This window comes from Catharus ustulatus, chromosome 7 (genome assembly GCF_009819885.2).
Source record: "Catharus ustulatus isolate bCatUst1 chromosome 7, bCatUst1.pri.v2, whole genome shotgun sequence".
Taxonomy (NCBI): Eukaryota; Metazoa; Chordata; class Aves; order Passeriformes; family Turdidae; genus Catharus; species Catharus ustulatus.
In genome coordinates, this window is record NC_046227.1 from 28,992,945 (window position 1) to 29,006,048 (window position 13,104).

The window sequence follows — 13,104 nt, forward strand, 5'->3', positions numbered from 1 at the left end:
TACTTGTCAGACAATCTGAGGATGCCTCACTCGAATTTGTCACCCTCATACCTCCAGCTGTGCTCTTCCACTGAATTAGCAGTTGATTGTAGGAGGAAATGGGCAGTTAACAAATGCCTTAGCTACACTGATGGGGTTTGTCATATCCCCTGAGAGAATGCCCACATTCTCTCCATGTGTTGTTTTGAAAAAAACTGTATTCTCCCATGCCTTCATGGATTTATCTGTTTGTCAGGACTTTAATTATGCTGCCACTGAGACAAGGTAAAAGGGTGTCGCCACAAAATCTGAGTCCAAGCTTTGGTTGTAAAGTTCACAGGTAAGGTTCAGTGCAGACACTCTTTTGAAAGCTGGACTCAGAAATATAATTTAATTGCAAATAAATTATCTTTGTAAGACCATCTATTGTATTTATCTTAAACGCATGTCCCCATGATTTTTCTTTTTTGTCCAATAACGTGCATTAGGAAAGTATTAGGCCTGACAATCCAAAGACCACTGTAATGTATGCAAATACTTTGCCTGATGTCCAAGAAGTCTTCAATCCACATGGATTTGTCTTACTTTCTGTGTTTTTCACATTTATCATTCCTGCTAAAAGGCCCTGACTTAGTGCAGTACTTGAGCTCATGCTTAATTTTAAGCACTCACCTAAGCTTTGCTCGTTTGCCCCCAGCCCATTGTCTCGGTTGCATGAATTCTGGCCACGTCCAGGTAAGATGCTCCATGTTGCATGCTGCAGCTGCATACAAGGGCTATGGTGCCAACACAGGCTGTGTACCCTGAAAGACAGCCCATCATGGCAGGAGTTATTTTAAGGATGCAAGAGGGGAAACATTTATAGGAATTTATATCCAGAATCTTTGTTTCTATGCAAACCAGTTGTTTGAACTGAACAGCAAATGTGTATGAGATAAAATGAGTAAAGATTGTACAGGAAAAAAGTTGTTACCACTGGGGAAAGGGTTGTGTCATGCTTTTAACTTTTTTTGAGATGTGCAGGTTCCTTTGCTGACTTAAGGCTGTGCTCTTTTTTGGTCCTGTTATACATTTAATGAATAGAAACAAATTGGAGTGTACAACTAAGGCTAAAGGTTGCATGTATGTGCTTTGTTGAATCTGAGGTAGCAGTCTATCATCCTTAACTAGAGAGGCAGTTCCTGCTGAATTGTCTGTGATACTAATGCCAGAACACTGTGGAGAATTCAGCTCCTAGAGTGCTGCATTATCATGTGTTTGCTCCAAGGAGAAGGAACTCCCTGCATCTCTTTATAGTTCTCTCATTTTTTCTGCACAATATTACCCAAATTAGTGGCAGTGAAGCTGAGCTGCCTCACCTCCTGCTGAGCTGGCAGAGTCACACCTGTGCTCAGTGTCCACTCAGACACTGGGCTCACCTGCTGCCACAGAGCCCTCAGCACATGTTGGTCCCTGCCGTGCAGGGACTGTCTTGTCAGCGGATCCAAAGCTCTGAAAGGACTCCTAATGGTGACATTTTACCATGTAGGACTTTTTCCTTCAGTGTGTACTTGAGTTTTTCTTCTAGAAGGGTCTGAATGCAATGTGATTGGACTGGGAGGTTTTATCTCAAATTTATTCTCCCATGGACTGGTGCTAGTTATCAGCACTGGAAGGCAGACCATGTCATGCTCTCCAGGCAGGTTTTCTTGGCAGAGTGGGCATTCTTGGCACACACTGTAGTAGACACACTGTAGTTAACTCGTGTGGGGCTGAGAGCAGCTCCAATAGGTACAGGGTTCAGCAATCAGTGCTTTCCCTGCCTGTTTAACTCCAGCATAGTCAAGAGATTTATTCCCATGAGTTCCGATTCACGCCTAGAGGCTTTTTGCTGCTGCAGCCTTCATGGGTGACTTCTCTAAGTCCCCCAGTGAGATGTGCATCCAGAGGAGTCAATAGAAAGAGCTGCTACCTTTAGAAACTCTGGCTGTTCACAGCAGCCTCATCTTCAAACCCATGCCAAGAGCTTTGCAGTGCCTGCAGTGTGCAGAATAGCAGCAGATCAATCCTGCCTTGGCACTATGTGTGTATTAACTCCATGCCTGAAGCAATTCTCAAGTAATGCCTAAGAGTTGATATTCCTCTCTGAAGCCTAAAGAATTCAAAGATTTAGCTGACACACTTTGTCCTTTCCCTAAACCTTGCTATTATGCCTGAGGATTGCCTAATGCATTAGTTGAATGTTCAGACAAAAATGTCAAACAACATTTTAGACAAAGAAAATCACAACTTCTCAAAGATTCTCAATTTCAAGTAGCACTTCTGCTTAACAGCACTCCTCATGCCTCAAGTCATATCTATTTCTTTCAACTTATTTGTGATTCAACTCCTCCTGAGTTGTAAGTAGCAATTTCTGTTTTCTCTCACCATGGCACAGCCCCAGAGCTAAGCTTTACTTTTGCCTTTCAAACTCCTAAATAGACAACAAGATTTTTTATTGCTAAGTGGAAATGAAATAACCTTACTGTAAATTCAACAAGGATTTGTTTTCTCTCAAGACATGTGAATGTGGCCCCAACATTTATCAGGGGGATCCTTTGGTGCAGAGGATAGAGCACTTTGACTGGGGGCTGAGTCCTGGTTCTGCTCCATCACTCTCATGTTGGATTCCACCACAAAGTACATTTGATGGCACATTACCCTTTCCCTTTTCCCCCTTGTTTGGATGAGGAATTTGCAGGGGTAGACACAAATTCTTGGAACATTACATTTGTACATTAACTACAGCATTGTCTTCCATTGTCCCAACATATGATGCAGAGCTGAATTCAGACCTGTTTTTGTAGCCTTTATGGTAGCAGACTCTGCTTTGAAAATGTTCTGAGTTATGTGCCTGACTTTAGAAGTGTTATTAAGTCTTTCATTAGTTAGACTTTCCTGACTGCAGGCAGTGGTCAGGTGATTATATAAGACTCTCCAGATTAAAAAAAAATAATAATAGTGTTTAAATTAAATACCTGATTCAGTAGTTTCTTAAGTCTGGATATGAGTATTTAATATCTTTACTTTTCTTGGGCTTTTCTCTCTCAAAAATATATAAAGCAATTATCCCCAGGCTCAAACATTTCATTTTCATTAAATACTATATAGTAGAAACACAGACTTCAAGTAAGGTCTGTAGGTCTGCACCTTTGTAAAAGCAAAGATTGCACTTCTGTATGCAATCTATAATCTAAAATATTTCATACACAAGATTGTAATTTGGGTTGTGTAAGTTTTATATAGAGGGGGAAAAATGGGTTGATGACCCAGACTCAGTGCTAAAGAATCAATAGATACTGAATACTATTACAGTAATTGCAATTCCCATTGAGCATCCAGGTCAGGTCTTAGGTAACCTGCTAGGCAAAACTTCATCCTTTTCCAAAAGGCAAAGGAGACAGCTTTTGTTCTAAACAGTAAGCCCTCTTCAGCATGCTATCTAAAATCCTCTCCTTAGAGAAAAATCCTTGCCCTATTCACAGCAGACAGGATTTCAGTCTTTATATTTGGATTCAAAGCAGTGGGGAATTGCATAAAGGAAATGTTACATGCAGGGCATTCTCATTTGTTAAGCCCATTGAGCTGTTGGCTTGTGGAGCAGCTGTTTCTGGTGATACTGGTCCAGCTTCCAATGGCCTTCTTTTTGTTGGCTTTTGCAGAATACTGAGGAGAGCAGTTCTCATTTCCTTCTGTTGTTTTTGGATGTGGAAAAAGGTTCTGAAATGTGAACTGAAAACGTTTTACTCTCTAAAAATAAATCTACATTATACACTTTTATCTTTTCCATTAGATACTAGACTCAGCTCATCTTTCAGCAGTCATGAGACTGAGATCTTGACCTCTTCCACATTGGTGGTATTATATAAAATCTGGGAATAATCATTCTTCTAATTGGAGGTAATTTGTACAAGAGGGGATATTTTAGAATTAAGGCTTGTTAGAATAAGTCACATAGGGGCAAATTCTTTTTTCTTGAGAAGCTTCTAATCAAGGTAAAATAGCTTTCTCCCTATGATATTGTTGCTGAAGCAGAGGAGCTCACTCACTGCTGGTGAGCTCTGTGTCCAGTCACGCGCAAGAGACACATTTCTACTGCAGTACTGGGGGAGCATCAAGGGACAGAGGGTGTTGACCTCCTCTGTATGGCCAAAACATCTGTCACCATGGATGGAGTCTGTGCAGCACCTGTGCAGTGGGACTGACCTGAATAGCAAACCTCTGCCAGTGGAAAGATCTCTCTGCCAGTGGTTAGTGGGTGCTATGTATTGCAGCTGATGGGAACGAAGCTGGAAGGTGCAATTCAAACTCTGGGGCAGAGCCAAGGCAGAGCAGCATCATGGGAATATGGAATGGGTGTGAAGCAGGGAGTGGCTTAAATACAGAATGAGGAGTTTCCTGTTTTCTGGAGCACTGTGATAGGTGCCAGCAATTTATCTGCTGGGCATTGACCTGAAGAGGTTTCTTCCTTCAACCAAGATATTTTACTCTCAGTAAATTGGATTAGATTAAACAACTGTGAGTTTCTAAAGGGCAAAGGAAGGGATTGATTTGGTCTTATTTGTGTAAGTACTGTTGTGGTTGTTCTGCCATTGTCCAAGCAAGTGATATGCCAGCATTCAGTGTGCTGTCTGGAGTGCTGCTTCTTGCAGGGACTGATGAGTTGTGGGACCACAAGTAAAACTAAATTTATGTAACAGAAAATGACTGCTGACTGTTAAGTGAATTTTTCCTGTGAAGGTATGATAAAGAGGAGTGAATTATGGCCCCAGAGGATGTATTTCTATTGCTTGAATGCTGCCTAGCATTAGAGCAGTTCTCACACTGAGTTCCTACCGCCCTCACCTGTGGAAGAGAGAAAACATGATAGCAATCAAAGGAAAACCTGGCATAAAATATTTTGGTACTTTATTTAGCCTTCTTGAGGGCTCACTAGTTATAGGTGGTTAACTCCTTTGAAAATACTGTCATGTAGTTACAAAATGTTTATCTTACCAGGAAATAAATTGTTCGGCCAGGAGCTGACATCTCTCTGTCTCTCTAATGATCATTTCTTAAAATTTCCTTAGGCTTTGGGAGGCTGGCTCTCAGTTCTGGCTCTGAATCTTGGTTAGGACCCCTGTAAATTCAGTTCTTCCCTGAGAAAAATATACAAATTCATGTATTTTTTTTTTATCTCACTGTGAATGGTTTCCTGAAGCTGAAGTCATTGAAGTGACATTTGGGGCTGATAAAATGAGACTGGTTTCTCTCTGCTGGCAATGCCTGATTTGGCATTAACTTGCCTTTCTAATCATTGATGTTCAGCAATATTACTGTGGCACTTTTTTTCTCTCCTCCCTAAGTATAAGTAAGAATTTTGCCTTTGCTTCCTGTATTTCTTATCAGGAATGCAGCAGTGCCAATATAATGAAATGTTCCAGCTTTTGATTTGCAGAGCTCTACTTGTCTGTCTAAATTTGATGTTTTTCAGCCTTTTGGAAAATTAACTTGAGGCTCTTGGAGTGAAATATAGCAAGGTATAAATTACATTTTTAGATTTCCAAATGAAGGAAATCTGGACTGAAGTGCTACACATATTTTGAATCGTGCAATCTTTCACAATGGACACTCACAGAAAACTCTGAACCTCAGAGAGGATTCCAAATAATTACAACCATTCTTTACTCAGTGTTGGGCCTATGCTCTGCCTTGGTATAATTTAATCTCTGCTTTGAGGACTTGGCTGTTAGGTCTCACAACACCTTTATTTATCTGTACACCCATCACTATGGCTTGTAGCTGTGCAGGAATTTACCCACCTGCCATCTGCAGGCAGTCATTTTACAGCTCTTTTCTTAGTGATTTATAATGCATGTAGCAAAGAATCTCTAGCTCAGGTGTTAATACTGGCTCTGCCTACAGCACAAATCTCCCAGGACAATTCTGGGGCCTTTGGCACTTTTTTTCTCTGTGAACTTTGAAAAAATGGACTTTGGTCTTCCCTGGATTGGAACCAGATTTCAAAACAATCCAAAAAGTAACTTTACCAACTTTGATGCTCATCCAGGTGTAATCCTGGCTTGAATTACATGTTATCTGTCTTTTCTGGCTCCCATTTCTAGATGTAACAGGTAGGTGATCAGGAGATTTACCTCTGAGAAGAGATCTGTCAAGGGTGCAAGTGCTGCTGACAGTAAGGACATTTGCTTTTTTTTACCAGCCAGTTTTTGCTGCAGCTGTGGGTGGAGGCAGCACCAGGCATAGGCTGTCTTGTTTCACAGAACCTTCTCAGGAAAGGTTCTTTTGGAAAACAAAATAAAATATGATCAGCTGCTTTTAAAATATAATACTTGTTGGAAGCACTTGCAAACTTCATAGTAATTATTCAGGGGACTTTAGAGACAGTCTGAATCATGTAGTGAAGCCTTATTCATTTTTTCTTGTACTGCATGGCTGGACAATTTCCCACACACCTACTGAGGAGGTGATGACAATGGATGAGATTCCCCAAAGGCCCCCATTTTTTTTTAACCTAATAGTTGAATTTTACCAAGAAATTTCCCAGAGATTTGAGTGTTTCACACTGTGAAAATACAGCAAAGCCAAAACATATGTAGTTCCCATGGAAATAGCAATCATGTTGTTCATTGGGTAACATTTCCAGGAAATAGCTTCATAAAAGGCAGGCATGAAATTTGCCCTGCATCTTAAGTATCTCAGCTGGGATTTCTGAAAGTGCTACTGAACTTTACTGGGACCTCTGCTCTCAAAATTCTTGGAGACTATTCTTTCCCTAAAGGAAAGCCATTCCTTGGTGGTTGGTGCAAGGTCACTTCTCAGCACCCACAAGTTTATTTCCAGACCAGTGCAAGAAGCAGCAGATATTTTCTTAACACCTCTCCAAAGTTTGGTTGGTTTCTTGTAGCTATAAATAACCACAAACATGAATCCAGATTCAGCTGGATGATCAGATGCTGAGAACAGATTCAACTGCAAGTCCCTGAAAGTGAAGTCCTACAGAAAGGAGTTCTTCAAAGATTCTTTTCAGCACTGTCCTCCATGTAGAACTGTCAGTTTCATTCAGGGCATGTAGAATATGCTCCACTTCTTTTATAAAGTGCATTGTTTTGTGAATTTTTACTTCTATTGCTGTCCATTTCTTAATGAACATTTGCTAAGGACTTTAATAAATTATGCTTTTTCATTTAAGGTGTAAGGATCAGCATTCAGTATGCTTTCAGTCTTATTCTTAGGTCTTTTATATCTAATGCATCCTTTAGTGGAAAAGAAATAGATTAGTAACACTTGAAAATATAAGTCAAGTCCCATTATGATAAAACAAGTGTATGGAACTCCTTCAGACTGAATGTCTCCTGAGAATACTGTAGATGTAAATATCAGCACACTTCTGTTGAGGGTATTTAAATGTAATTTCTGTGGTACCCCGCTTGATCTCTCCTTTCTATTCCTGCAAGCAGTGTGAAAATCAGATTCCACACTGATGTGCTGATGGACACATTCCCCAGAGAGGTACAAGGCACACAGAGTTTGTATAATCCCGTAATATTAGTTCATATGATGAGTATCATAAATCCACTGCAAATGTCATATCTCTCAATCACAAGACACTTCTGAAGCACATGTGATCATATCCTGCTTAGGCAGGATGGCTGTAATTTTAAAATGTACAGAATAAGGTGCTGCTCTTTAAAAGATGGGTGGAGACTCAGCTGTGGACAACACTATGGTCTTATATGACAGGAAATAAGCTCCATATCAATAAACCTATATTACTAAGCAAACAAAAAAATATTTTGGTGCCTGCTGTGGAGAAAGAGGATGTTTAAGTTAGGGGGATGTTTAAGTGAATCAGTTTGATGCAATCAAAACAGACTAAGAAGAAAGGAAGTACAGTAAAATCCCTGTCTTTTATTTCAAAGACATGACCAACCCAGTGATTTTAAAATAGAAGGATTAAGATAAATTATTGATTTGAACAGAAGAATTAAAGGATATTCTGAGTTTCAGCTTTGCAGAGGGACCAGCTGTTGTTTGACTTTTATAAATGTGCTGTGATTTTCAAAGAATCAGATGTCAAAGATTTGTTGCCACTTACCTTGCATTAGAAATTGAGTTTGACTAAGGTGGGAGAGGAGTTTTTATCTCTGAACTGGTCTTTGACTGATTGGGAAACAGTTCAAATTTATTAATGTTAGTCAAAATTAGTATTTTTTTCCAGCAAAAATGGTTAGACAAAAACATATGTATTTGAAGAGATCAAGTGATTGAGTTCCTTCCTCCTCTATAGCCACAAATGTGAGTGGGAGCTGAACTGTAAGTCATTAAAGGCCATTTCCTCATTATTGCTTATGAAAACAATCATTGTGCTCCTTCCCTTTCTCCTCATGAGCTATTTCTTTTCACCTTTGTCCTTGCACCTCGTGCACAGCAGAGGAGCCAGCCCTGGAGTGACACTGCTGAGGTGATTCCTCACCTCGGGCTGTGCAGACTGACCTGAGCCATCCCCTCTGACAGGGTGCACAGCCCCTGCCCAGACCCACCTTCCCAAAAATCTGACACCACCTTAGAAAGCAGCCTCAGGACAAAAAATGGACACTCCTGCCTCAGCCTTGTGCTGGTGCTTCAAATTAGTCTGTTGATTAAAGGGACAAAATACTTAATTAAAAGCGGATAGATTATGGGGTACCCTGCAAATGAGGACACAAATAGAATAGGAATTGTCCATTACTATTCTGGAGTTGTCTCTGTATCCATCCTTGGGCCACTAGATCATCTTTGGCTTGGAAAGAAAGGAGCAAACATTATTCAGAACTTGTTTTTAAAAAGGGTATTTTTAATATTTTTTAAAAATTTCATCTCAAGTTCTACTTTCTGTGTTGTCATTAAGTAAGAAGTTGTTCCTCATCTAAAACCGATCATTCTCCTCCTGTTCTTCAAAGAACTTGAGTTCATGTTTATTTTTCCTGTGCTGTTGTTTTGAGTTGTTTCTGGGGTTTCATTCTGGTGATTACAGCATGTTTGTTTAATTTGGATGTACAATATAAAATATATCCCTCTGGAGGAACAATATGTTTTCTTTTTGGCATAGTTTTTTTTTTTTCATTTTAGAATTCATCATTTGTGTGTGGTTAATGCTTACTAAAGATGCCAGGTTTGTTCAAGAAACTTAGAGAACCTTGGAACAGCATGGTTCCAGCTATAAAGGGCACATAGGGATAACAAAGAATAACTGTCTAGAAATGAACAAAAGTTTAAGTGAGATCAGGACTTAGTGTTAGGAACTGACCTTTGAACAACACTAAACTTCATTGATCAAGGAGATTAGAGGACACTGGAGACCATTCAAGTTTGATGTTTATACTAGCAAGAGGTTTGATATTGGAAAAAAACCTGTGTGTGAAGGAGGGGGACTAAAGGAAACAGTTCCAAATTCCTTTTTTCTTCATATCAAGGCAATCAAGTCAGGAAAATACAGTTCACAAACAATATTTATAAGAACACCTTTAATTCAGTCATTTAGCATCTTTTAGGTGGGTGTTCAGAAATTCTGCTGAAGGGTCTCTTCTTTCATTAAGTGTGTATCTGCAGCAACAGCCATTGCCACCTTTTCTCTGAGTGATGTCAGTGTGTGCTGGTGGCCTTATCCAGATTTGGCTGACTCTTGGCGTGCTGAATTTATCTGTTCCTGGGGAGTCATCAAGACTCTGTGTCTCCAGAGCTCTTCAGTTCTTGGAAAATCTCACAGCCTACTGTCTCAGCTCATACTTCTCTTCACCTTGCTGTCTGCTGGTAAATGTTTCTCTATCCAAACCTGTAGATAAAACCCATTCATGCATTCTTCTGTGGCATGGCCCTCACACAAGATGGAATGCCTGATTATGGGCAAAAGGGAGCAGCCAGATAGTGAAATAATTGATTTTAACTCTTGAACCTTAGTCATTGTGTGTTGCCTGTTGAGCACAGCTGTAAGCATGGAGGACCATGAAGTATCAGAAGAACACAGGTACTGGACTGGGAGGCAAGAGAAGGAGGCACAGGACATGGAGGGCAAGCCACAGAGAAGCACAGAGCTGGGCAAGTAACTGAGGGAGGTGAAAGATTTCCTGAAAACTGGAGATGTTCCACGTGAGGGGACTGGAGGAAGTGATCACACCACTCAATGTATTTTGTGTTCTCTTTCCCCTTAAATCCCAGGAAGGGATTCTTTCTTATTCTCACCCTAGGTCAAGTAGGTAGGAAAAGGCTTTGAGTTACGGGAAGGGCTATTCTGGTTTCTTCTGCTTGTCCACAAACTCACGGCCTTTTCAGTGATCTGAGGCAGAATTTATTCTGAAGCCAAGTATTTTCACTGCAGGATGCCCCAGGAGGCACCTCCCTGCCTAGGATTCAGCATTCTTCCCACCTTGTAAACCATGCCTTGCTACTGGCAGCCAACAGAAGGGAGAGAGGCATCCAAAGCTCCACCCAAGCATCCGTGTCCAGGATCCAAGTGGTGCTGCTGTCCAGATCAACTTTCTTTTTCTGTTTGTGTCTTGCATTAATTTAAAACCCACCAACAATCCAAATCAAACTCTCACTCCTCTAATGTGTGCAGGCAAGAAACAGAGGAGTGTGAAACATGGCAAAACTCCACAACCCCTTTTCTGCCTAGGTTTTTCCTGACACTACAGTATCACTTTCTGACCATAGTTGCAAATAAATAATTATTGAAAGCACAAGGCTGGACCACACAAGCGTGTTTTCCACTGGCATGGAGAAAAGCTGTGTGTTGATTGCTGATTATTTATTTTCACAAGAGTCAGTTGGGTTTGTTATTATGTCTTTAAGGCACCATCTCTCCAGGTGTTGATTCTTCTCAGCTTGCAGGAAGAATTGAGGGTGGGAGCCAGCTGTGCCCCAGCTGGCATTAATACTAGAAGTTCTCCAGTGTTGATATGTACTGCATGATCCTGAGCAGTCAATAGGAAAGGACAGCAGGGGTCTACCCAGTGGAAGGAACACTTAGCCAAGCCATGTGGTTTTCCTTTAAAACTCGAGCTGTTGTTAAACCATCAGTTAGAAATGTGACATTTATATCAAGAAAAGAAAGAAAATTGAAACACACACAGAGAAACCTCAGCTTTCTGGCTTGCTGCAGATAATGCAGTGAGAGCTGATTTTTGTATGAATTTAAGTGATTGTCCTTAGAAAGGAAAGGGCTGTGTTCTCTATCCATTTCTACCTGTAAAATGGACAAAATGCCATTCAGCTGACAAGTCTTTGCCTTCACATCCTGGACACATCCTGGACAGTCCTCTGCTGTGCAGGCTTCCAGTGTGAGCTGGGGCTATTGAAAGGCTGATGGCCCCTGCAGATCCAGCTTTGCCCATCTTCCTACTGGCTTAAACAGCTGTGACTGCAGGGACAGGCTGGGGGCTGAGGTTCTTGGATGACATGGCTTTAGTTGCAATGGATGAGCAGACTGTGGGAGCATCCCTAGCCCTCTGTCTCTCAGATATAACAGAGGTGTAAACCAGACCCCAGGGGTTGTATTTGTGGGTTGTCTTTTGAAATCTCTGAGCTTGCATGTCCTGGCCTCAGTGCAGTTATTTTGAGAAACTCCCTCCAACTCTGAAGTTCTGCTGCCCTCCCCAGCAACTGAACCTTTGGTACCTTTTGCCTTTATGAAACCTCTGTCCTTCAGACTTCCTGGGAGAGAAATTTGAGGACTGAGAAAGGACTTTAAAAATCAACTGTTTCTCAGGCTCATTGAGTTCCTGCCTTATGACCTTCTCTTTGTGTGATGCCCTTGTGTTATTTACAAGCACTTGGCTGCTCATTTCCACCAAAAAAAACCCAAAAAAACCCCCAGTATCATTGTTGAGGCTGAAGTGCAATTAGTTATGTGGCACTGCAAAGAGCAAGAAAGGGGATGGTGGGTGCTGTTGTACTAGGTTAGGCAGCTGCTAAGGTCAGAGATGAAAGGCACAAAATGTAAGTCTTTTGAAGAAACACAAAGGAAACAGGAGGATATGTAAATCAGTTTTATTTCAAGTCAAGGAAAGCACCTCACTGTTCACCAGGTGAATGTCTGGCTCTGAGTCTCTCATAGCTCCACATCACATCCAGCCTTTCAGGAGTTCATCAGCTGCTCTGGGTTTTATTTCAGTAGGAGCAGGACTTGCTTCCAGCCTTTGAACAAATCACTTTCCCTGTGAGGGGGGAGGTAAAAAATAAAGATAGTTAAGAGCAGGGCTGAAGCGGATGTCTTTTAAAAAAATATACAGCTTATTTTCCATCTGTTGGTTCCCAGTCCTTGCTTGCTGTGAGAGACAAAGAGCAGCACTGCTGCTTTTCAGGAGAACCAGGATGTGCTCCCCAGGTACAAATCTGAAAGGTGGCCACTTGCATCCACAAACCTGGATATTTTGCTGATAGGAGCAATATAGTAACTGCTAAAATTGAATGAGAGCCTTCCTTTGCTTTTCTTAATATTGTAACTGATTAATTCCCCAAAGAATTCTTCTGGGCATCCCATCCCTATGTAAAAACTATGGCTAAGTGGCTTAATAGGATAAGTGCTTTATGAAACAGCTCTGTAATATTTTAGTTGTCTCTTTTCATTTCAGTAACAAGCATAAGGGAAGCTAATGTCCCAGTACACAGGGATTTACAATCACCATTAATGGAGATAATTCTCCTCATGGGAAACAATAAAAAATACCGTTGCAAGAGCTAGAACACTTTTCTAGCTTTGCATTTTCATCGCAACAGATTGTGTCTCTCTTGGTAAATTTCTTTGTGCTCTAGAGGAGAAAATACATCTGGCAAAGAGAAGCAACTTTAATTGTAAAGATAAACTCACGATGGGGCACAGTAAGGGTTTCTGAGTTTCCCAAGATAGCATCTGTATGATTGAGAAAAAGGAAATAAAATTATGGTAGTTATTAGCAGTTCAGTGAGTTTTAAATGAGACCTGAATGATGGCAGAATTAAGAAATTTTTGCCTTTTTCACATTAACATCTCTAACAGAAGGGGTCTCACTTGCTGTTTGTTCTATTCTGATGGTAAATCCTGTCCTAACAAATATGCTGACAAGCTGTAAGACAGCAACTGCCTTCAAT

General features: G+C 40.8%; 1 protein-coding gene across 11 annotated transcripts in view; it reads left to right on the plus strand.

The window, feature by feature from the left end:
- KALRN (kalirin RhoGEF kinase) overlaps window positions 1-13,104 on the plus strand; it is a 461,256-nt gene that overhangs the window by 335,591 nt on the left and 112,561 nt on the right. The gene's annotated exons all lie outside the window — the stretch shown is intronic.